This window comes from Podarcis muralis, chromosome 2, assembly GCF_964188315.1.
Source record: "Podarcis muralis chromosome 2, rPodMur119.hap1.1, whole genome shotgun sequence".
Taxonomy (NCBI): Eukaryota; Metazoa; Chordata; class Lepidosauria; order Squamata; family Lacertidae; genus Podarcis; species Podarcis muralis.
Window position 1 is genome coordinate 63,611,302 of NC_135656.1, and position 25,230 is coordinate 63,636,531.

The following is a 25,230-nucleotide window of genomic DNA, read 5'->3' on the forward strand; positions in this document are numbered from 1 at the left end:
CTGCACATCACTTCTGCTTACATGGATGGCTTTGCGGTTAAGTTGTGGCTACGTGGCCACCACCAATCCAGCACCCCCACTAGTGCAACCATGTGGTCCCAACTTTGCCCAGTTTCATCCAGCTAAGCAGAAGTGTCTCAAGGTCTGGACAGCAGCTCCATAGCTTTGCCCCACCCCAGGTACCTTTCCTGGAGAAATCCTTGACTGGATGCTTGAAGGACCACTGCCAGTGAGTGTAGACAATACTGAGCTATATGAACTAGTAACCTGACCTGGTATATAAGGCAGTTTCCTATCATAAAAATAAAAAACTGTCAGGCCTATGGCTGCCTCCAAAGGACACACATTCACCAGGGGGTTCAAGTCCTACAAAAGGTCCATTACTCCACTGCTGATCTCATTTTGTATGAGGGATCCAAAAAGTCCAGAGTAGTCTATGTTTGGGCATCCTGCCTCTTCCACATTATTGGAATGTGAGTGTGCATGACACCTCTCCCAATTATGAAGCGGAACATCACACATTGCCTGTGATATGGTGGCCTGCAAATTTCTGTTCCTTTATGTAAGGTCTTGCTCAAGGATGCTCTTGAGCAAAGCCACCCAACCAGAAATTATGAAGCCATAACCAACCATTTGTCCATTCAGTGTTGAACAAGGACCTAATTCCACTCTCTTTCCACCTCACCTCCACTTCCTCTGCTGAGCCAAAGAAGGAAATTTTGCTGCCCTTTGTTTTCTATAATCTCTCCCCCCCCTTGGAACAAATGAGTGTAGTGAACCAAAGACACAAACTCAAATTAGTAACATGCCAAGAGCATGCCCGTGGGCTGGAATGAGCGCAGTAGACGGAAGCGAGAAGGAATATCATTCAACAGACGATGGCGCTTCAGTCAAAAGCTTAATTCCACATGCTTCTGAGGTGCCTCTGTGATACCCTCTGTACCAATGATGAGGCCTCCAAGCTGGATCTGTGTCTGCAATATCTTCCTCTATACAGCTGTGTAGGAGATGAATGTAGGAATACTAAACAGACCTTCAAGAGGAAAGTTAATAATAATTGGGGGAGGCCACTAACCCTACTGGATCCAATCTCACTGAGGCACTGGCATAGCGTGACCAGGGCTGTGGGGGCAGTGGCCCTAGGCACATTATTCTGAGGGTGTGAGAGGGTGCAACCAGGCGTCCCCATGACAGGTGCCCTGCAGGGAGGCGTGCTGCGCCAGTGCTGGGACTCTGGGGCTGGGACCGCGCTTCGTTCTCCTAGAGAGAGAGGAGAGTGCAACTCTTAGGTCAAATTTAATTTTTATCCCACTCTTTCTCCGAAGAGCTACATGTTCTCTGCCTAACCTTCCTCATAGGACTGTACAACAACCCTGTGAGGCAGGCTTGTAAATGGCCCAGCTTTTCCCAGTGACCTTTGTGACTGAGCAGAGATCTGAAGCCTGATCTCCCTGGTTCTAATCCAACATCCTAACCACTGCCTCATATTTTATGCTTTCACACACTGTGGATTGTATCCAACTCTGCCATTGCATGAGCAGAGGAGATGTCCACTCATAGAATCATAGAGTTGGAAGGGACTCCAAGGATCATCTAGTGCAACCCCCTGCAATGCGGGAATCTCAGCAAAAGCATCCATGGCACACATGGCCATCCAACCTCTGCTTAGAAACCTCCAAGGAAGGAGAGTCCAGTAGGACTTCCCATTCCTCCCCTCCTGCCTACAGCTCCCCTGCACACCCTCAAAATCTCCTCTGGATGGGTTGGGGAACCTATGCACTGTAAGATTTGGGAGTACATGCGGGGCTGCAGGATGCAAGGGAAGGAATCCACATGATTCCTGCTGTGTAAGTGAAGGTATGTTTGCATAACACTGGATGCAACCCTAAGAATATTATCTGACATTCCACGACCTACTCACTCAGTTAAGAGAGATGCTTTTGGACAGTGTCTAAATCTGAAATTGGAACCCAGCTTTGAACATAGGGTTGCTATGGGCCTGTTGTACATACTACACACAACATAAGGAAGCTACCCTGAATCACTCCATGCAGAGGCTTTACGAAGCAAACTGCATTTCATGCTGTAGTACAACTCCTTGTGGGTTCCTTAGTGTCTACATCAGGGGTCAGCAAACTTTTTCAGCAGGGGGCCAGTCCACTGTCCCTCAGATCTTGTGGTGGGCTGGATTATATTTTGGAAAAAAATATGAACGAATTCCTATGCCCCACAAATAACCCAGACATGCATTTTAAATAAAAGCACACATTCTACTCATGTAAAAACACACTGATTCCTGGACTGTCCACGGGCCAGACTGAGAAGGTGATTGAGCCGGATCTGGCCCCCGGGCCTTAGTTTGCCTACCCATGGTCTATGTAATATCACTTGCTATACAACAAACAAGGTATTCACTTGTTAACCAACTTGATTGTTCCTTAATGAATTTTTATTCATATGCCTACAGTTGGGCTGTAACTGCACAGCACAGCTTTCCTCTTGACAGAACAGATGGAGGCAGGACAGTCCTGGGGCCCAGTGTGCTTGCCTCCAGCTGGAATGTTATACGATGTGACCACATGGTTGTCTATAGCTACTTGGCATCACCTTCTGTAAAGCTCTTGCCTCTGCCATTGCCATTGAAGCCCGCCTCAATGGCACAAGTTGGGCTCTGGGCCAGAAAGGGGATTTAGGAAGCCCTTTATAAATAAATACCCTTCCAGGGAAAACAAGCATCCTCCGTTGACTACAGCAGGGAGATTCAGAATCCCTCAGATTCCTGGGGACTGTTGTTTCATTCACAGAAACTTAGGGTTCTGTGAGGAACACAATGACAATTGGGGAGAAGGGTCTCCTGACTTTGTTTTATCATAACCCCTGACTTTTCACTGTGCTGGCTGAGACTGATGAGAGTTATAGTCCAACAATTTCTGGAGGTCCATGGGTTCAAAGGCAATGAATAAAACAACGAAGATGGAGACTCTCCTTCCCAATAATTCAAAATCTGAACAAAGTAATAGAATCTTGCAGAAAGAGCCAAGGTCATGTATTCAGAGCTTGCTGTGAGGCAGGGATGTCTATCAGCCAGTCTCCCCTTTCCTTACTTCTAGCTGGTGCCAAACATATTGCTCTCTTTTCATTTGGACCACATTCAGCAAGGCAACACATTGTACACATTGCCCAAGCTTTTGCCCTTTGGAGGTCACTTTGGTGCAACAGATGCAGTGGTTTGACTTCACCCTCAAAGGTGCACTCCATTGTCTCTTGAAACAGATAGGTGCCAGCAACAGCAGTATCTCAAACTTTAGTTTGTCCTGATCTAGTTTGTGTAGTACATGCAAAGTCCACTGCTAGTCATCTTCAGTGACATCTGTCTCAAGTATATGACTGAATAGATTCCACCTTTCAAATCTTATTACAGTACAGAGGAAGATTTTAGGCCTCAAATGAATGCATAGATTGTGAGCACAATGGAATAAAGACTGTATTTTAAAGAAATACGTTTGGGATTCTTCTGCACATAGTCAATCAATGCAACCAGCCAACAGTGAACGGGAGTGCCAAGAATGAACAGTCTGTATAGCCAAATATTACAGAAAAACACACCAAGTCATGCAGTAGACAGGATGCATTTAAAAACAATAATATGACATACATATACAATTTAAGCAAATGTGTGGAACCGCTAACATATTGGAGTGTATCAACAATGGCTTGGACAATTAATTCCTGTGTCTCAAGCACATGTTCAACAAGCCAGGCTTTTGTGTTACTGTTTTGTTGTCAGGGCTTATGTCAAATGCTGCTCTAATTATTCTCATCAGGTCTTGGGGGCTTCAATTGGCTCTCATTTCATCAGTTTTTGTTTAAGAAAGGTATTTGCATACTCATTTGTAGCCATTTGCATCTGGACATTCAGCAAGTCCATCATGATATTTTGATGGTTTCCTGGAGGCTGGCCACCAAGCTCCTGCATTTTCTTTCCTGCAGTCTGTCCAGCTACCATGCCAAATCCGTTGCTTGTTCTTTGAATGTAAGCTTCCTATCCTCCCATCTCCTTTATGATCTTTTGTCTCTTTTTAATATGCGAGTTCCCCCACCCCCACCCCCCACATCCAGGCTGTTTATGAGTCCATCAATGCTGTCGAGTTGCTTCAACAGCAAAACCCAGTGTGCCAAGAAAGCTTATACCTGATGTAGTTTCCTGACCAATTGCCAAGTCTCACATTCTCAGATCAAGTGTTAATTGGTGCAGGAGATTCAACACAGAAGGTGAAGGAGTATTAAGCATTTATTTATTTGAGAGATTTTTTTGTGGGGTGTTAACCCACCTTTTGGGAAAAAATTCTTAATGTCCAAGTTGTCTCACAACCGTTTAAAAACTATAATGCTGACAATTACAAAAAAGGGCCAGCAACTCACAATAACGAGAATAAAGAGCAAGATGGCCAATCAGATGCAGATTCGGACAGATTAAAATCACCAGGGTGCTTAAAGTCACTTGAAGACTATGTGGATGGTTAAGGGAAAGCTGAGGGAAAACCCCAGGGCCTATGTTGGGAAAACTGGTGCCTTGTATGTCTTGGTCTTCTTGCCTGAAGTGCCCTTATAAGATGAAACCACCACCCACTAGCGGTGCATTGACATCCCGGCCTCTCCACTCATGCTGGGACCTAACTGCAGAATTAATTGAGGCTTTCACAATCACCTTTGTCCTTTGAGCAGGGAAGATTGGGTCCATGCTGCAAATGTTGCCACTGGAGTGTTGCCACTACCTCATCTCAACTCTAACTCTGCTCTCCTTTATGGCAGAGATGGATAATTTCGGGCTTGGAAGCCAAACCTTCCCAAGGCTTGAAGGCAACACCCCTTCCCCAGACACCCCCTCTTTCATCAGGACTTGCCTTCCATTGACCTTGAGTCACATCCTCCTTTAATGCTGGAATGTGCCCTTGAACTCTGGTAGTGCTGCTTGCCTGCCTGATGGTGGATAGAATGACAATGAGGAGAGGGAAAGGAGAATGGGCGGAAACTAAACCACTGACCAATGGTTAGAAATACACCCCATTGCTCCATCCACTTTTGCCTCCGGCCCTCCCCTCTCCCCACAGGCACATGGCCCTCCAGGAAGCTTTTCAGAAGGGCAATCGGCTTGTGGAAATGCATCCTCTTGCTAAATGGGGGACATCTCTGTGGGCAGGCACTGTGCTCTCAGAAGGGAACACTTGCGTGCTAAGAGTTTTACAAAATGCAATATTTTCATGATTAAACAAAACAAAACCCAATGCAAGCAGCACTACCAGAGTTCAAGGGCACATTCCAGCATTAAAGGAGGATGTGACTCAAGGTCAATGAAAGGCAAGTCCTGATGAAAGAGGGGGTGTCTGGGGAAGGGGTGTTGCCTCCAAGCCTTGGGAAGGTTTGGCTTCCAAGCCCGAAATTATCCATCTCTGCCATAAAGGAGAGCAGAGTTAGAGTTGAGATGAGGTAGTGGCAACACTCCAGTGGCAACATTTGCAGCATGGACCCAATCTTCCCTGCTCAAAGGACAAAGGTGATTGTGAAAGCCTCAATTGTAATGAGAAGCAACAAAGGGGACGTTAATACCATTGTTAAAACTAGAGTGGCGCTGAACATTTTGAAGATATATTTTTCACCCTTTCATCAGGGAAAACAAAAGCCTCCCAAAAAATCATGGCGGAAGTGGGAGGTGGGAGTGGAGGAGGAGGTTACTACTTATTTAATGGTATGAGTTATCCAATGGTTTTCCACCCCACCCCCCTTTTTTTTAACCTGAAAGGCTCTCTCTGGAATTGGAAAGAGGACACATTCCAGTAAAGGGAAAAGTTTCTCTGAAGAAACTAGGGACTCTTAGTAATGTGAGTGATTTCCTATTTCTCTCTCCCCAAAGGAACTACAATCAGTGGAGGCTGGACCTTTAGGCCCCACCAACTGCAGTCAGGCCCCACCTGCCTGTCTCCTTCCTTATATCCAGCCCAGAGGGTGGCACTGCCCATCAGTATGCTCTTTCTGAGTCTCAGTGTTGCCGCTTGTAGAACACAGCAGGAGGAGGATGGAGACAAAGGCAGAGTGTCTCTAATGTGTGTTTTTCTTGGTTTTAATGTGTCTATGTGGGTTGTGTTTGTTTGTTCATTTGGAAGTTGCTTTGAGTTGCCTTGGGCAAGAAAGAATGACTAATAAATTTAGTAGAAAAATAAAAAATAAATACAAATAGAATTAGTTGGCTCTTCCTCTGCTCTCCCACCAGTTCCAGTGGGCACCAGACATAACCGAGAGCAATCCAACTTTTATCTGCCTCCGCGCGCCTCCCCCCCCCCCACATTCTGTCACAATAGACGGAGATGAGGCAGAAGTGTTACCCCACCAAGTTCTGCTGGACTCCACCGGTGGGTCCACTGGTGTGGAACTTCCATATCCACCCGCTTAAACTTCAGGTGGGCAGAAGTAACCATTAACAGCATCCCTACCAGTGCTAGGTAAAAGGACCCCTGGACAGTTAAGTTGAGTCAAAGGTGACTATGGGGTTGCGGCGCTCATCTTGCTTTCAGGCTGAGGGAGCAGGTGTTTGTCCACAGACAGTTTTTCTGGGTCATGTGGCCAGCATGACTAAACTGCTTCTGGTGCAATGGAACTCCATGATGGAAACCAGAGCACACAGAAACACCGTTTACCTTCCCGCTGCATTGGTATCTATTTACTTGCACTGGTGTGCTTTCGAAATGCTAGGTTAGCAGGAGCTGGGAGAGAGCAACGGGAGCTCACCCCATCATGGGGATTTGAACCACCAACCTTCCAATTGGCAAGCCCAAGAGGCTCCCTGGTTTAGACCACAGCGCCACCCGCGTCCCTGCTAGGTAGCACATACCCTCTAAACAGGACACACAGAGAGCAGAGTTGGGTCACGCAAGGATGCTCTGAATCCTAACCAGGTCCAGTTAAACTGACTCATAATTACTTCTCTTGCCTCCACAACCTTCTGCCTTGTGGTGGTGTGACTCTGGATGTGGTGGTGGCTCCACCAATCTGTTCAGCCCCACTGCTACCCACTAGGGGTTTGAACTGCACACTTCTGGGAAATAGTCATGCCCTAAAATAAGTCATAACAATACCTGTGCACTCCGGATAATCATTAGACTTATTCCCCACACCTTCTTCCAAAGGATCAGAGGACACCAATGAATGGAAACGGGTGGGGGGGGATACTTATCTCTGTATTCTGTACTGCTGGGAATAAAGTTTCCTGCAGCAGAAAGGAGTGACCAATAAACTCACTCCCAAACTGCATGAGGATCGGGAAGTTTGGCAGTGATTGAATTGCAAGAGGCTCCCTGACTTGTGCTTCGAATGATTGCAATCCTAATGTCCCCCCTCTCTGGAGAGCTTTTCTCCTGAAGGGGAAACCTTCATCCCTTTCACAGAGAAGCTGTGTACGCCGATAAAAGGCTGCCACCCTCACTGCGCCAAGATCTTCAGCAAGCGTCACGACTCCAGCTAATGCAGCCAGCCGAACCTTTACGGAAAGCACCACGGAAGCTGGACCAAATTACATTTATCATTTTATGCCCTTCTCCTTCCAGAAATAAAGCGAGGGATCCAAAACTGAACATTAAGACCTCCCCCCCCTTCATTTCCCAAACTGGTTCTGAAATGGCTCCCTCCCCCTTGCACCAGTTTTGTTCTCCTTTCTGGATGCGTGGCTGCCGCTTCATTTTAATGCTATAAATCCTGGTGCCTTTGCAGCCTGACAGCGAGTTTGGGATGTGATCAGAAAGCCAACGGGTGTTCTTTTTAAGGTTTAGCACTTGCCTGCGTCAAGTCTCCCCATATCAATCAGGCTAGGGTGTGCCCCGCAAGCCTGCGGCTATGGCAGAACACGGTGACCTTCTTACCAAGGGAGTTGGAAATTGGAAAAGGCGGGGGTGGGGGAGGGCTTGATGTGATTGGAGAAAATTAAGTTTGGGAGGAGGCGGAGGAAGCAATCACAACGTTCCCTCCTAAAACCCAAGGGACCAAATCAGCCAACGTCCAACCCGGCAAGAGTTTATTACACTTGCGAAAGCAACGTTCGTCAAGGCTGACAGGTCCAGAATGGAACCTGTCTGCCAATAAATAATTGCATTCTCCCTTCCTAAGAGGTCTTGTGGGACCTTTCTTTTTCAGGGGGAGGGCATTAAATGAGCACTTCGAGTCTTCTTGACTCCCTAGATTTTCATCCAGGCAAGGCTCGCAAAGCTGGGATATTAAGAACATTATTGTATTTGCACCCACATACAGTTGTCACCTCTCAAAAGAACCAGATCTCTCATATAAGTTAATTTGAACTCAATCTTTAATTTAAACATTCTTCCAATGGTCATTTGTTACTGAGGCTGAACTAAAAGAAAATGGCTGCAAGGAAAAGAAATCCACCAGCTGCACCATTTTGAAAGTGGGCAAAGGGTCTCTCTTTCTATAAAATGACAGTCAGGGATGGAGGATGTTTCCATTCATATTCAAGGGGGAATGTGGCTTATACGCACTTTTTGAAACAATACATGAATCAAAACACAGACATCCTGCGAATTTTGCACTTCCTGAATTTTGCAGAACAGTTCTCCAGCCATGAAATGTGCAACACACACACAAGTAAAGTGTGCATATGAATGTACATATTACTGAAAAATAACATTAGGGAGAATTGCTTTACCCAAAATGTGTACATTAGACAAAATAGCATACAAAATTGTGTTTATCAGGAAAAAGGCACACGAAAACACAGGTGAATTTTTATTAGAGAACTCAGCTTGCTAGACATTACCAGGCTCCTCTTTCTGTTACACTTATTGTCTTCACAGTTTGCTTCAGCTGTTTTGCACAAATCAAATATCTGGTACCCTGGGGTAAATGAAGTACTGCCCGCCTATCTCAGCCACTCACCACCTGTCTGTCTTCTGATCTGCAAGCAGTACAGGGATTGGCACCGGCTGTCAGCTTCTTCATCCTTCACTGCAGGGTTACCATTGTAGAACTTGCTTCTGAATACCAGTTGCTGGAAACCACAGGAGGAGGGAGTGTTCTTGTGCTTGAATCCTGCTTCCTCAGCTTCTTTGGGTGGCTTCCAGCAAAATATAAAAACATAATAAAACGTCAAACTTTAAAAACTTCCCTAAACAGGGCTGCCTTCAGATGTAATCTAAAAGTATTGTAGTTCTTTATCTCCTTGACACCTGATGGGAAGGCATTCCACAGGGCAGGTGCCACTACCGAGAAGGCCCTCTGCCTGGTTCTCTGCAACTTCACTTCTCGATGTGAGGGAATTGCCCGAAGGCCCTCAGGGCTAGACCCAGCAGGCTATTCTTATGCTGTTATGCAGAAGAGAAGAGGACAGAAATACAACTAGAATTACTTGGCTCTGCCTGTCCTTGTCTCTGTCTCCACCTACTTTTGGCCCCTCTGCTTTCCTTCCTACCACTGCCCTAGCTGCCATCATCTATTAATAAATTATGTTAGATCAGCACCCCCCTCTCTATATATATATGGAGAGAGAGAGAGAGAGAGAGAGAGAGAGAGAAAGAGAGAGAGTACACACACACCTACCTAGACCACCCTTTGCCATCCTGGTACCCTACAGAAATTTTAGACTACACCTTTCAGCAGCCCCTTGCCAGCACAGCCATGTGATGAAAGTTGTACTCCAAAACACCATGGTTAGGGAAGGCTTCCCTGGCCAAGGTGGACCAGACTTCAGGCTTACTGGATCCACAAAAGTCTGTTGCAAAACAAAACAAACAAAACAACGAAACAAAAGAAAACAAAAGGAAACAAAAGAAATCAAAATACAATTCAGATCCCAGCAATGTGTTTTGAGTACCAGAACTGAATGGAGCTCACAGTCCTTCTACAAACCCACCCTGTGTAGCCCAAGCTTTCTTCATTTCAGCACTATAACTTTGGTCTTGGGAGAAGTCGTTGTCTTGCTGCTGCTGTTGAACAATTGGGAATCAAAAATCCTTGCCGATTTACTGCAAATCACCTAGAGAACAACTTTTTGCACAATCCCTATCCCAAGTCATGATTCCAAGGAACCAGGCTAAGATATTTTCTCTGTCCCACCTTCTTTTCTCTCCAGTTCTGTTGTCTTCTGTCCACCCCACCCCCCACTCTTCTGCCTTCTTTCCTCTTTCACTCATGTATGAACTAACTGATGTCTGATCTATTCAGTAATTCGGCCCTAAAAAGTAACCTTCAGTTAACCGCTCACATAACTTGCCTGTCACTTTTGATCACAGTCAGGGCATTGTTTTTGCAAGTGTTCTACAGTAAAAATTACCCGCTTTGCTCTTGTCAAGCAAATGAGCCCCGAGGCTTATGTGAAAACCATTAATGATCAAGCCACGGGAGGGACTGGAGCAGTGGGCATTTTGTGGCTTTGGAATCCACCCTTCCCTCCCTCCTGAGCCATTTAGGTTTAATTAACCTTCATTAGCTGACATGGGGATATCGCTTGCCTTGATGTCCAATTGCAGGGAATCAGTTTTGACTGCTGATCACTAGGGATGCTGCTGTTCCTGTGTGGGCACCCAGGCAGGAATATGTCTGTGGAACAGAAATAAACGATGACTAATATGCTTCAGAATACCAGCCTTGGGCTTTGGAAGCCATTCCCAGCTGCCGAAAAAGTTATTGATAGAACAAAACAACAGGCATGCACTCATACACGCTTTTTTTCTTCCTCTCACTGCCATGGTGCGATTCTGAGAACCATTTCACCATTGTTATAGGAATAAATTATGGGCATGATTTGACCATAATAAAGTAATTATAAGTCATAATAATACAGAATGTAAGGATCAGACCAAGGGCCCAGACCAGCACAGCATCCTGTTCTCACAATCCCATTGATTAGAGAAATGCAGCTCAATTCTATCCAGTCCCCTTACAGAACTTACTTCCAAGCAAGTGAGCATAGAATTGTGCCTTTAAGCACATATTTAACTCCCCAGTTTAAATCAATGGGACTGCACTTTGGCCAGATCATTGTTATTTTTATTAAATCCCATTGATTACATTGGCCATGGTAGGGTTTGTTAGTTGGTAATCCAAATCTAGACTCCACACCATGGAAATTAACAGCATACACAGAAGGGAAGAGGAAATGTTGCAAAAATAAAACAAAAACCAAAATTGCATAAAATCACGGATACCACAACACAAGAGTACAGTCCATTTCCCTCTCTGGTTTTCTGCTGAAAGCAAACAAAGTCGACCTCCTAATTCTCACTGGATTCTCAAACAAAAACTGATGGGCTTTGGCTTTGAGCATAGCTGTATCGACAAACAAAGAACTAAGATAATTTCCCCTTTCCGGGGCATAGATCTTAGAAGGCAAGCCACAAGTCCTGATCTGGCTAAAGTTAGTTCTGTTGTAAGTCGCACTGAAAAGAATGGAACACATTAATTGTGACCATTTCCTTCCATTGCTTAACTGGAGCTCGCTTTAGCTGGATCAGAACTCTCAGATGAAATCCTAGTCTGTTAAAGTTAGTGAGAGATTTTTTTGTGAAGCAAGATTTCATGTCTCCCAATTCTTCTCCTTTCAAATAGCCCTGACTGATAGTTTCTCCAAAATAAAATGCAACCAACCTCTGGTTCATGCACGCATTGAGGCTTAGATGTCAAACCCATTAATATTAGGCTGGCACCTATGCTGCATTGTATTTGGCAACTGCTAAACACTTTTTTTGTTTAGACAAGTCTACCAAGACATGTAACTTTAACATGCAATTTTAACACATCATAGGTAGGTAGGTCAGATTTATGTCAATTTGTTTTCAGTGTTTGATTTTTGTTTTGTATTTTCAATGACAGTTTTATATGGCTTTTGCAAGATGCTTGGAGGTTTTCAAAATTAAGAGGTATATAAATTTTGTCATATATGAGATGTTCACTTTAAACTGAAAAAAATAATTACAAGTAGGATTAGGTAAAGGTAAAGGGCCCCCTGACAGTTAAGTCCAGTCACGAACAACTCTGGGATTGTGGCGCTCATCTTGCTTTACAGGCTGAGGGAGCTGGGGTTTGTCCGCAGACAGTTTTTCTGAGTCATGTGGCCAGCATGACTGAGCCGCTTCTGGCAAACCAGAGCAGTGCACGGAAATGCCATTTACCTTCCTGCTGGAGTGGTACTTATTCATCTACTTGCACTTTTTGGTGTGCTTTCAAACTGCTAGGTTGGCAGGAGCAGGGACTGAGCAATGGGAGCTCACCCTATCGCAGGGATTCGAACCACCAACCTTCTGATTGGCAAGTCCAAGCGGCACAGTGGTTTAAACCACAGTGCCACCCACATCCCAAACAAGTAGGATTAATATGCCTCAATAAAGACAAATTTGGGAAGAGAAATAATTTCACTTGTTTCTGTTATGAAAGGAAAAGATGGCATCCGAAGAAAGATGAAGTTTGCAACCAGCTGCGTATACAGGAAGTCTGGATAGAAATACGGGAGTTTCAGCATACTGTGGTAAGCAGGTGCTCCTGTGCATGCATCAAGGGGGAATGAGAAGTAGACCATCTCTATGGGGAAAGCTGAGCACATAGGCCAATGAAACATTCCCTGCATTTTCTCCTTGTTATCCAAGAAACTCTCACTCGGCCTTAAATACACCTAACTTGGTCTTGTAATAACCAAGTGGTTAAACAATGAATCCTGGACACTTAATGCACCAGAGTTCCTTAGACTGTAGAACAACACACGTTCATTGTGTTGTATGCATTTAAATAAGAACATTATTTTGGAAAAGTACCAAGAAGTATTCCTTGGCACATCCCATTGAGACCAATGGAATTTAAAATTGAGATTGCAGTGTGCTGCTGCTGCTGCTGCTGCGCTCTCTCTCTCTCTCTGATGCTTATTATTTTTGACATTTTGATTGGTCCTGGTAAAAGGATGGTCTGACTGTAGCTTTTGGATTTTTCCTTGGAAGAGAAGTGAGGGCATCAGCTGTGAACCAGCATCCAGCCTGGCGAGAAAGCTCCACCCACAAGAAACTGTCTTGAAACAGACTTGTGGTCGCTTTCAAGAGCAGCAACTACCAGTAGCAAGACCTGAGCTAGCTGTTTTATTCCCCATTTTAAAATTCATGTTCATTTCAATCTTGCTTTTGGATTTTGTACATTTGATTGCACCATTCCATTGTAATATTAATTTCATGCTATGGTGTGTTTGTTGAAGGACTGACTTTGTCTCGTTTGAGTTAGTTTGATGTGCTTTGCAACAAATTGCTTTTTCAGATGTGACGTTCCATTGTGATGTTTGTTCGTGAGCCATTTTGGGCGTCATCCACAGTGAAAAAATGGCACAGAAAGGAGCTAAACAAAATTAGCCTAACTTCATTGCTTTGATTGGCTGAGCAATGTGCAGGGTTTGTTGTTGCTGCTATGTTTATGCTAATGCATGTATTTGCATAAGCTGTTTGTCACTTCTACTTGTATTATTGTGATAATAAATCAGTTAAACAAAAGAAAGGACGGGGAAACTAACCAGCTCAGTGCAATGACAATGTAAAAAAGGTAGTGCCATTGGTTACAAATGCAAGAAAAGTTCTTGAAATGGTTAGCTTGGCACTTTTGTTCCTAATGCTATCACCGGTGACACTGTTGGCATTTTCAATGTTCTTCCGAAGAAGAAAGACAGAAAGTGGCAGAAATGTAAGCCCCTTTCCTTGTATTAAACAATAACGCACATATTAGTAACTGTTTCTTAGGATATTTGGGAGTTGAGATACATTGCCTTTGCTAAAATAATGCAGCACAACATGAGGCCTAATATGTCATTGGAAAGACTAATATTTAATGTGCGATAAGCTTTCATGAGCTATTTACCTTTGTATCAGTTGGTGTACCAAATTTGGTCAGGGAGACCACCTCATGCATTTACTAGAGGGGGAGTGTCTAACCAATGAAAGGTTATGCCACATTAAATGCATTAGCCTTTAAGGAATCCTTATAGCGGCTTCTATTCCAGATGGAAGTGAATGAATGAAATTATTCACAGAGAAAATTAAGATGCTAGCTTATATACATTCCTGTCATTTCAGTAATCAGAAATGTTGCAAAACTCATGGTTTAGGCAGGCTTCCATAGCCTGGTGCCCTCTAGATGTTTTGGACTTCAACTCCCATCATCCCTGATCATTGGTCATACTAGCTGGGGCTGATGGATTTTGTAGTTCAAAACACTGGGAAGGTATCAGGCCAGTGAAGGCAAATTTAGAATATTGTACAAAATTCTCCCTCTGTCTCCTTTTGCTTCCCCATCCACAAATGGGGCTCCTATTGTGATGGAGGATGCATTACTATTTGATTCCCACCCCCACCCCCCGGCCTTCCATAAATTACCCATCAAATGAGTTATGCCAGGTACTCTTAATATACTTCAATTTCCCATCAGTGAAATGAGAATAATTGTGTCTCATAAAAAGAGATCAATCACAGAACAAGGGTAGCATTTATGGAGAGCTGAGACACTGTTCTCCTCAGGTTTCAGATCATGTACTCTTTTGTTTTTTAGAAAAAAAAATCTAAACCAAAAATTTCTAAATCTGTAAGTGGTATGCATTAAACAAAATAACATAAAATAATTATCAATAATCAACAAAAATTGTGTATAAATTCCACATAGAATGCGTTACAACAATCCATTATTGAGGCTGCCAGTGCCTGGACTACTGTTGTCAAGCTGTCCTGGTCCAAGAACAGTTGTAGCTGTCATACTAGCTAAAACTGGTAAAAGCAATTCCTAGCCACCAAGGCCACTTGGGTCTTCAGTGACAAAGCTGGACCAAGGTGGACCCAGGAGCACTCCCAGATTGTGTAACCTGCTCCTTCAGAGGGACCCCAACCCCATCCAGGGCAGGCGTTTGGCCGATTTCTCAGACAAGGGAACTAACTGCCTAGAGTGCCTCCATCTTGCCAGGATTCAAGCTCAGTTTATTTCCCTTCATCCAGCCCAGCAATAAATCCAGGCCCTGGTCATGAAATTATATGGCCTCCCTCAATTCAGATGCTATGGAGAAATGGATGTGTGAGGCAGAGGACAACTGCTCCCACAGCTCCCCTGAAGGCCCTGTAGGCAAATTAAAAACTTCAGATAAATTTGTGCACAGAAACACAAAACCAGCAATAGGTGTCTGAATGTAAAGGTTAAATTAAAGAGATGTCATTGCTTTGCTACTCCCTTCCTGCTTTGCTGGCATGCTGTACCCATTCAGGAGCAATATTCTCTTGGCCTCCTTGCACCATCTCCTCTCCCTTGCATTTCATCTGCACGCTACTTTGACTAATAAACTCAAGTCTCTTGCCAAGTTGAGAGGTCTCTTGTCTCAGTCTCATAATCTTGGCATCCTTGGCAGGATGGCAGCAGCAATCAATCCCCATCTTACCGGCATAAAAACCAACAGATTAGAGCAATAAGGAGGTGTTTAGGTACAAGGGCAGCCCCCATCAGCATTCCACATAGGTTTGTGGCATCAACAAATATGCTGGGATCACCTTTCGGGAGTCAACAGAAAGGGCAGATATCATGGCTGACAGTTTAATTGCTTTCTCTCCCTCTCCTTTCAAGTCTCCCCTTCCATTCTGATACCATCTTCCTTTTTAAAAAATTGTAGCCACCAGATGCTTAAGAACTAATTCTAATATTGTTTGTGATTCAGCAGTACCCAGGGCTCAGAAAAACGAGGAGAATAAATTGCTGGCAAAGTGGTCATTAACACACATTTACATAGGTTAATTACAAGGGATAATGAAGGACACTGCTTTTTCTTCTTCAGTGGGATGCTTGGGCTGCCAGGATGGACAACACAACAATAGAAGATTTCTGCACCTCTGGAAGATACTTTCTGTTCGGTTCTGAATAACCTGATATTAACTATGGCTCGTCCAACATGAAATGCAGAAATGGTGGTAGAAGCCTCATAAGTTTTACACCTTTCTCATTTCTAGGCTAGCTATACATAGGCAAACATCACATTTGGCCCTACCTTGTAGTACTTGTGTGGCCAAATTCATGCATTAAGGCTTAATAGTTACTTTCCTGCCTGTTCTTCCCACTCTATCATTGTTCTGGAATGCAGTTTTCCTATATTCTAATTGTAACTGTTCCTATTGCTCAGAATTAAAATGCCATGTCTCAGAAAGGAAGATTTTAGCTGGCGTCTATTACTCTATAAGCAATGTACCCTATAAACATAGAGCAATAGAATCATATTCTGTTTTACATTTAGAGTTAAAAGTCCAGCATCCTGCAGAATCTACAGTGTAGAATGCAACTACAACATCACTGAGAAATGGCCATTCAGGTTCTTCCAGTGAAGAGTCCACCATCTTCTGAGACGGTCTGTTCCACTGTCAACACCTTACCATTAGGAAGTTCAGTCAAAATGTACTCCCTTTCCATTTCCACAACTTAGTTATTGTCCTGCTCCCCGCAGGAACAGAGAACGAGTCTGTCCCATCTTCTGTATGACAACTCTTCAGATACGTATTTGAAATGACTGCCATGTCTTCCATTAACGTTCTCATCTCTGACCTAAATATACCAAACACTTTCAACTGTTCCTAATAAGCCTTAGTTCCAGAGACTCCTAACCACCCTAGCTGCCCTCCTCTGGGCATGTTTCAGTTGGTCAATGCTCTTCTTAAAATGTAGCAGCCAGAATTGGACACACTACAGATGCAGTGCAAAATAGAATGGAAATATTTCTTCTTGTGAACTGCAACACACTTTTGTGAATGTCACTTTGGATTTACAGTTCTGAGTTCACTTTTTGCCACTGCAGACTTCCAATATTAGCAAATACAGGATGCTATCACCCTACTCTTGTAACTGATTTCACATGGAGCCATGAACATGGAATGGGAAGCCACTCATCCTGGTGTTTCATGTGTATGTTGACACATTCTTGATGGCCTGGATCAAAAACACTGATCTTTACATCTTATGGAAATATATTCTTTCTTTTTTTTTAGCTTGGAAGGCACAAATTAATATCCAATTACAGAACTACTTTGTATGACGGAAGGGTTCCTTACCATATCAGATTTAGATAGGCATCATTCTGCTTTTAGCTTGTATATAAACTATTACTATCAATGTCATAATTAAGATGTTATATATCAGATAGTGATCAAAGCATAGGTAAAGGTAAAGGTAAAGGTACCCCTGCCCGTACGGGCCAGTCTTGACAGACTCTAGGGTTGTGCGCCCATCTCACTTAAGAGGCCGGGGGCCAGCGCTGTCCGGAGACACTTCCGGGTCACGTGGCCAGCGTGACAAAGCTGCATCTGGTGAGCCAGCGCAGCACACGGAAACGCCGTTTACCTTCCCGCCAGTAAGCGGTCCCTATTTATCTACTTGCACCCGGAGGTGCTTTCAAACTGCTAGGTTGGCAGGCGCTGGGACTGAGCAACGCGAGCGCACCCCGCCGCGGGGATTTGAACCGCCAACCTTTCGATCAGCAAGCCCTAAGCGCTGAGGTTTTACCCACAGCGCCACCCGCGTCCCAAAGCATAATGACCAGAAAAGGGGGGAATATGGTCATGACTGTATGGAAGGTACTTACATAAAGGAAACTTAGGAGAGGGATAAAAGGGACTATAAATGCTATATTATAGTTTCTTAATGCTTTTTCGTGATTTATTGGATCTTTTTACAATGTAATCACATTTCAAGCCACTCTCATTTCCAAAATAGATTTCCCAGGGACAAGACCAAAAAATGTGTGTTCTTTTTATTTGGAGTAGGAAGACATGAAATGGAACACGGGACAACTGCACCTGAAAGAATTGTATTTAAGAAGGCCCTGCTAGATTTCAGATATACTTCATTCAAATTATCTGAAATTTGTCCAGATCATATCCCTTGCCAGATACAGCCTGCACCCCAAATTTGCCTCACTAATATATCAGCCATTTCTCCACACTGAAGTTATGCTAACTTTTTGCTATAAATGATTGATTACATGATTGAGAATTTCACAGTTCCTGACCTAAGAAAAGAGCAATTATGAATAAAGGAGAAAGGAAGGAGATTTCTAGAACTTTGGGTAAATTGCAGCCAAAGATGAGCACTTTTATGTCCCACTGATTTAAACAGCAAGAGTTACTCATCAGGCACTTTTGACACCGTATCTTTTTCTTGCTCAAAAGTGCCTGATTTAAAGAGCAATTCTTTTTGTGGTATTCTTGACCATAATGGTAGCTTTCACCCATTTGCACAACAGAAAGCATAAGAAGATAAGATGAGCCTGCTGGATCAAGCCAATGGCCTATTTAGCTCAGCATCCTGTTCTCGTAGAGGCCACCCAGAATGGTGCTGGAAATAAGTCAACACAATAAATCTATCTTTCTTTGCCTGCATCAACCGAACATCTTTGATTTCAAGCCCAGAGCACTGGGGATTTTCTGAGAGCATTACAATAAGATCTGTTTATATCTCAGGCAACATATTTCACCCCATGCTATGCAAGAGGTTCTCCTCCTCCTTGTGCATGTGTTTTGTTTTTAACATGCCCATTGGGTTTCATTACAAAGTCAGCTCCAAGGCAGTGGTTTGAAAAAATATTTTTGTATGCAGGATGAAGTGTGAAAACAAAATGGGGGATCCAGGCTATGAGGACATGGGAAAGATGAGACGGAGGTGTTTCACAGGCGACAGTTTGATGGTAGAAATTTATGTACATATATTTGAATTCTGTAATAACAATTCATGCATCCCAACGGGTGTGTGTGTATTCTTCTTTGTTTCTTTTTCTGAAAAACAATGAGTTACCTGAATTTAGGATTAGTAACAGTGCCACACTGCAGGCAGATGCTAGGCAAGTGTACACATACAGAACTATCAAATATCATTGTTTCACATCATGTGTGTTTGATTCGTGGGAGAGCTTTTGGCAAATATTTTGATATCTCAGAGTCAGGATCTCAGAGAGTTCTGTTGCTGGACCACATCTAACACTGAAGGGAAGAGCAGTGTGAACCGTGTCATGCCTCAACTGTTGTTGTGAACTCGCCATGCCTGTTCAGCCTAATTAGAATCCAAACATTCGGGATGTCTTTGAAACAGCCTGCAAAAACCCAATGATGATCCAATGAACATTGCCTCTATTAAGCTTAACTAACACGTTAGCTGACAGTTTGGTTTTCATGCATGGGAAAGTCATTCATCTTGTTCAAAATTAAATTAAATTAAAGTATATTTTCACCTGTGAATGTACATATTCCTCCCTCCCCAGGTCAATGCACTGAGGGGTCCTGGAGCCTTAGACCACTCTTACTAAAATCTTACTCTAAAAAGACACAGGGAACAATGATTGTTGCTGCTAATCAGTGTGAAGTGAGAGATATAAGAAAGAGAAGAAACCAACCACAAAGTTCACATTCCTTCCCAGAGTTTCCCAGGAAGAGGGAGTGATTGTTAAACCACTCTGGGAATTGTAGCTGTGTGAGGGGAATAGGAGCCTATCAACCACTCTCAGCACCCTTAACAAACTATAGTTCCCAGGAGTCTTTGGGAGAAACCACCATAACAGTTTAAAGTGGTTTGATACTGCTGTAAACTGAATGGGGTAACTGTGCCCCTGAAGGACCAGGTGCACAGCCTGGGAGTCATTTTGGACTCACAGCTGTCCATGAAGGCACAGGTTAATTCTGTGTCCAGGGCAGCTGTTTACCAGCTCCATCTGGTATGCAGGCTGAGACCCTATCTGCCCATGGACTGTCTCACGAGTGGTGCATGCTATAGTTATCTCTCACTTGGACTACTGCAATGCGCTCTACTTGGGGCTACCTTTGAAGGTTACCCGGAAACTACAACTAATACAGAATGCGGTAGCTAGACTGGTGACTGGGAGTGGCTGCCGAGACCACATAACACCAGTCTTGAGAGACCTACATTGGCTCCCAGTACATTTTCGAGCACAATTCAAAGTGTTGGTGCTGACCTTTAAAGCCCTAAATGGCCTCGTCCTGTATACCTGAAGAAGCGTCTCCACCCCCATTGTTCACTGAGGTCCAGTGCCAAGGGCCTTCTGGCAGTTCCCTCACTTCAAGAAGCCAAGTTACAGGGAACCAGGCAGAGGGCCTTCTCGGTAGTGGCACCCGCTCTGTGGAACGCCCTCCCACCAGATGTCAAAGAGAAGAACAACTACCAGACTTTTAGAAGACATCTGAAGGCAGCCCTCTTTAGGGAAGCTTTTAATGTTTAACAGACTACTGTATTATAATATTTTGTTATTATTAAAGGTAGATTGCAGGTTAGAGGAGTGTGTGTGTGTGTGTGTGTGTGTGTGTGCATATATCTTTGGGAAAGCTAATCCCATACAAGAGTTTCCAAAGGGCTCCCACATCTCCTTCCCCACTGCCTATCAGCAGGGCAAATATCTCTTTCAGCGTATCTTGGTTGTTGGAAAAGATGTCAATGAAAGGATGCAGAATTCATTTTCAAGAGAGCTGTTAAGATTTTTTTTTGACATTTGACATGTGGAAAGGTTACCACACACAGCGTTTCCCTCCTTTCTTTCCCCTCATTTCACTCTTGTCAGTCATAGTCAAGCCTGGCTGCATTATTCCCATTGAATGACTTATTTTTTTTTAGATACTCACCCTTGAAGATGATGCAGAAAGTACACGTTCAACATATTGCCTGGCTGCAAACCCAAACCATTGCCTTCTTCTTGATTTGAGAGCAGGGTAGAAAAGGAACAATATCCCGTGGTTCCACTCCGATTACTGAGAAGGTCTTTTTAAAAGTGCAACCATTGCTTGGAGCACTCAGTCAACTGCCTTAAGACTTGAGAAGTCTACCTTTCCCCACTGCAAATGAAAAGATCTGCTTCGCAAATCCTTTTCCTTTCCACTGCAAAAAGAAAAACGGGAATGCAGCTGAATCTACTAAAGGCTCTGTGATTTGCTCCTCAGCTTAGAACCTCAGGTGGCTGGGTGGCCCAGAATCCAGCAGGGGCCGCAGTGGTCTCTAGCTTTTCTCCTCCTCCTCTTTGTTGCTGCTGCCTCTTCCACTGCCCATTCAAGCGTGCAAGAAGTGACAAGATTAAAGAGGAGCAACAGCCTCCACTTGCCTTGCTATTTCCTCTCAGGCAATGAAGCTCACCTGTATTTGGCTCCTTCAAACACAGGTGAAATCTGTGATCTAGTTGAATGGCTTTCCAAGGATAAATCCACAAAGCACATCCAGTGCATGTCCAAAGCGCATGATGTCTCCCCAAAGAATCTTGGGAGAACCCTGGGCTCACAGAGCTATGATTTCCAGCATGTATGATAAACGATATCTCCTAGATCTCCTTGGGAGAAGTCATTTGTTTGGAATGCATAGTGGGGACCTGCCCCAAGAGGTATGCAGTCATATTACCTCTTAAGAAATCAGTGTGAGGAATGGTGAGATTCAGTTCAGGGGGAAGAACAAAAATCTGATTGTTTTTAAATGTTAGCTGCCTGTGGTCACATCTTGAAGGAGAGGAATAAAAAACAGCAGGGCAGAAACTGGAATTGTGACCCACAAGAGTTTTATATTAGTAAATCAAGGACAAATGAGATTTGGAGGTATGACCTAGCAGGCAATGAAATGTATTACCAAGACTTTAATCCTTCTGTCAAATAGTTTGTGAATTATTTTCTGGTTCCATGCAGAAATCCATAAGAAGAGTCCTGTTGAAAGAGACTGATCCAGAAGTCCAGAGTCCTGCTTCTCACAATGCCCCATAAAGAGGACTTGAGAGCAATAACCATCTCCTGCCGTTGTCCTCCGATGACAGGTACTTAGAGGAATGGTGCCTTCTGTATATCTTGAGAAGGTCTCTCCTCCTGATTTTTAATCCAAAAGCTAGACTATAGGGATTTGACGGGGGGTGGGGTGTTCTAAGAGGTCAACTAGAGCAAGCAAAAGCCTCTGTTTTCAGGGCATTTGGAAGGAGTAGCTAATACCTTTCACTTATTCAAAGAGGGAAAGGGAATAGAAAAACTAGGGAATGGATAATCTACAGTGTCTGAAAAAATAAGGAAGCAACTGGTAACTGCTAAGGGTTGTGCTTTCATGTACCTCAGATGATGAGGTGAACAGGGGTGATTTGGAGCAGATGTGCACATTTTCTGAGTTGGATCACACTATTGGCAGGTCATGCTGAAGTGGATCACGGAGTCCTCAGCCTTCTGAGTAGCTCTATTGCCTAGTTCCCCTCCCCCCCCAAAAGTTAACTGTACATCCGTTCCCTCGTTTTCTTTTCAAAGAAATGTAATCAATCTGACTGCAGAAATGCACAGAGCCTGGGAGAGGATGGGGTGAAGAGATGGACATGTCTGGTTTTCAATTACAGTGAATTAGTTTCCCAGTACGTGCCAATCACAGTGGGGGTTTTTTGGGGAAGGATGCTAAAGTAAAGAAACAGAGTTGTTCTTCAGGTGGGTCATCATTCCCCAAATTTTGGCTGTGACGGAGGTAGGCTGCTTCTTTCCAATCATTCTTTTTCCTAACACACAATTCAAAATCATTCATCTCCATATCCTTAGAAAGGGCAGCTATGCCTGCAGTATGCCTCCAATTCTGGCAGATTTTTTTTTAAAAAATCCTCCCCCCTCCACTTTAAAACCAGGTTCCTTGCACAGAAAAAACCCTGGATGGCTCTGTCTAAACATTGGCAGCTATAATTCGTTATTACAGCAGTTCTTTGGCCTGCAAATCTTATCCCATTATGCAGAAAGCAGAAAAAGAGGGGGGTGGGGAAGGTTAAGGGTGTTTTTAGATTCCCCATTATAATCAACAGAGGTGAAACACAGCTTTGATTTAACAGATCAGATTCAGGCCCAGATAATGAATCGATTCAGAATGGATCCAAAACGGACCAGGCTGCTCCCAGATACTACAGGTACAGATACAAAGACACACTCCTCATAATTACTATAGCAAGTGGAAACCTGTACAGAAAGAAATACCAGTGAATTATTAACACATACTTTCACATAAACAAGTTTACTGGCATGTAAACTTGGATGGCAGCAGTTTCAAACATATACTGTAGTTACATTCTATCACAGTGAAGTGGATGCAAGCCCATTGAAACCAATGGACCTTAAGCTGACATAATTTTGTGTTAGACTGCAGTCTTCATTTCCTGCAATAACTTTTCATTTGCCTTGCTTACTTGTCTGTGAGCTGGCTTGTGCTTAATAACATTTTTGTTCTCAACAGCAACAACAGAGCAGTGAAAAGACTCTTCTGAACTGTGTTGCTGGGGTCTCAGGTGGCTCATTTTGAAGGGCTTCACATCTTTAAGGCTACACTCTATCCTTTCCATGTATGAACAGAACCTATCGTTGCTGCTACTATAAGATAATCAATGTGACAGGTCAGCTTGCTGTTGTTCGTCTTGTATTCCCTGGTAAAGTTAAGCAGCTGCATTGTCGATCACAAATTGTCATTTGAAAAATAAAATAAAAATCATATGCCACCTGAACTTTCATCGGTACTTTCCTTTCCTTTTGAGGCATTCATTCTCTAGGGGAGAATCTTGACAGGTGATTGAGCACCGAAGCACACATGCTAAGCTGGCTGGCAAGGGTAATAATTTTCCTCCTGGTAGAATAGACCACTCGAACAACAGGATGTGTTTATCTGATGATGGCAAACAGATAGGGAAAATGATGTTCAGGACAACACTTGTACCTTCAGAATCTCTTGGTTGACTAATTGGTACGTGTTCTCCAGCACAGGTTGCATTGCGTGTTTGCCTGTCAAAGACCTGCTTGAGCCTACCTGAGAATGACAGCCTTATATCTGCCTTGACAACATCTATTAATTCATAAATTAGGATTGACTAGCTGCTCCTCTGAAAACCTCATTGCTAATGAATGCGATCAAATGGGTTTAAGCAGCTGCTGGGTTTCATCTGCTCGCCTTCTCTTTATTTGTTGATTCCTACTCCCCCCCCTTTTTTTACATATGGGAAGCAACATCATCAAATGAATTTGGACCAAGGTGCAAGCTGCGCTCCGCAGCTAAATGACTTCTGCAGGCTGAGGCTTCTGAGTGTAAGTGGCAGCGAGGAACAGCCACAGCCTTGCTTTATTAATATGGGAACAGAGTTGCTGATTGAATGGAGTAATTGAGACAAGGCAGCAGAGTGTGGAAGGAGAAGAGAAACTAGCATGTCATTAGATGCATGTGGCAATTAAGTAGTCACAATAGTCCTGGCTAACAACCACGTTTCCCTGCTGCCCTCTCACACGGGACCGTAATCCACAGGAGCCAGGCATAGTTTCCCTCACCTTTCTCCAAAACTTCACGATTGAGGCACTTCCGCAAATTGAACATCAGCAACAGGGACGCGGGTGGCGCTGTGGGTAAAAGCCTCAGCGCCTAGGGCTTGCCGATCGAAAGGTCGGTGGTTCGAATCCCCGCGGCGGGGTGCGCTCCCGCTGCTCGGTCCCAGCGCCTGCCAACCTAGCAGTTTGAAAGCACCCCTGGGTGCAAGTAGATAAATAGGGACTGCTTACTAGCGGGAAGGTAAACGGCGTTTCCGTGTGCGGCTCTGGCTCGCCAGAGCAGCGATGTCACGCTGGCCACGTGACCCGGAAGTGTCTTCGGACAGCGCTGGCCCCCGGCCTCTTGAGTGAGATGGGCGCACAACCCCAGAGTCTGGCAAGACTGGCCCGTACGGGCAGGGGTAACTTTACCTTTACCTTTAATAGCAACATGGGATTGTTGATGGAGTATTACAGATAAATATACCTGAGCAAGCCGTGTATTTCCAAACATGTCTCATTCACCTGTTATGGGCTGGACCTAGAGTTTCACAGAGTGGAATTCTGTGAGCTGAATGCTTGTGGGGGCAGAAAGAGGAGAAGTGGATCCCACCGATTGCCCCTCTTGTTGCAGACCACTTTGGCCCCTAAAATCTGGTCTTGAGAATTGGAGAACCATTTGGAACTCAGTTGGGGGATCCTCTGGGAGGTGGGACTGGAGGCTGCAGGGGAGACGGGGTATTGGTGGAAATCCGACCCTCTCTTTCACCCACAGGAACATCCAGTTCATGGAGGGGAACCTCTCCTGGACCTGATCTCTTTTGCAAATGGAACAGCAGTTCTGGCTTGAACCCATCTTTTTAACATATGCATCATGTAAAATAGGAAATGTGTAAATTACATTATATAGCAAATGTCCAGT

General features: G+C 44.0%; 1 long non-coding RNA gene across 2 annotated transcripts in view; it reads left to right on the plus strand.

Annotated features, from left to right (window-relative positions):
• The window catches only part of LOC114591375 (uncharacterized), a 182,248-nt gene that overhangs the window by 151,346 nt on the left and 5,672 nt on the right, over positions 1–25,230 (plus strand). Inside the window, exons 4-5 of one of the 2 annotated variants that reach the window (XR_013391926.1) lie at positions 21,702–21,826; positions 23,257–23,521. This is a non-coding gene — a long non-coding RNA (uncharacterized LOC114591375). Of the gene's footprint in view, positions 1–21,701; positions 21,827–23,256; positions 23,522–25,230 lie in introns of those variants that run through there. The other variant, XR_013391928.1, reaches the window with a different exon arrangement.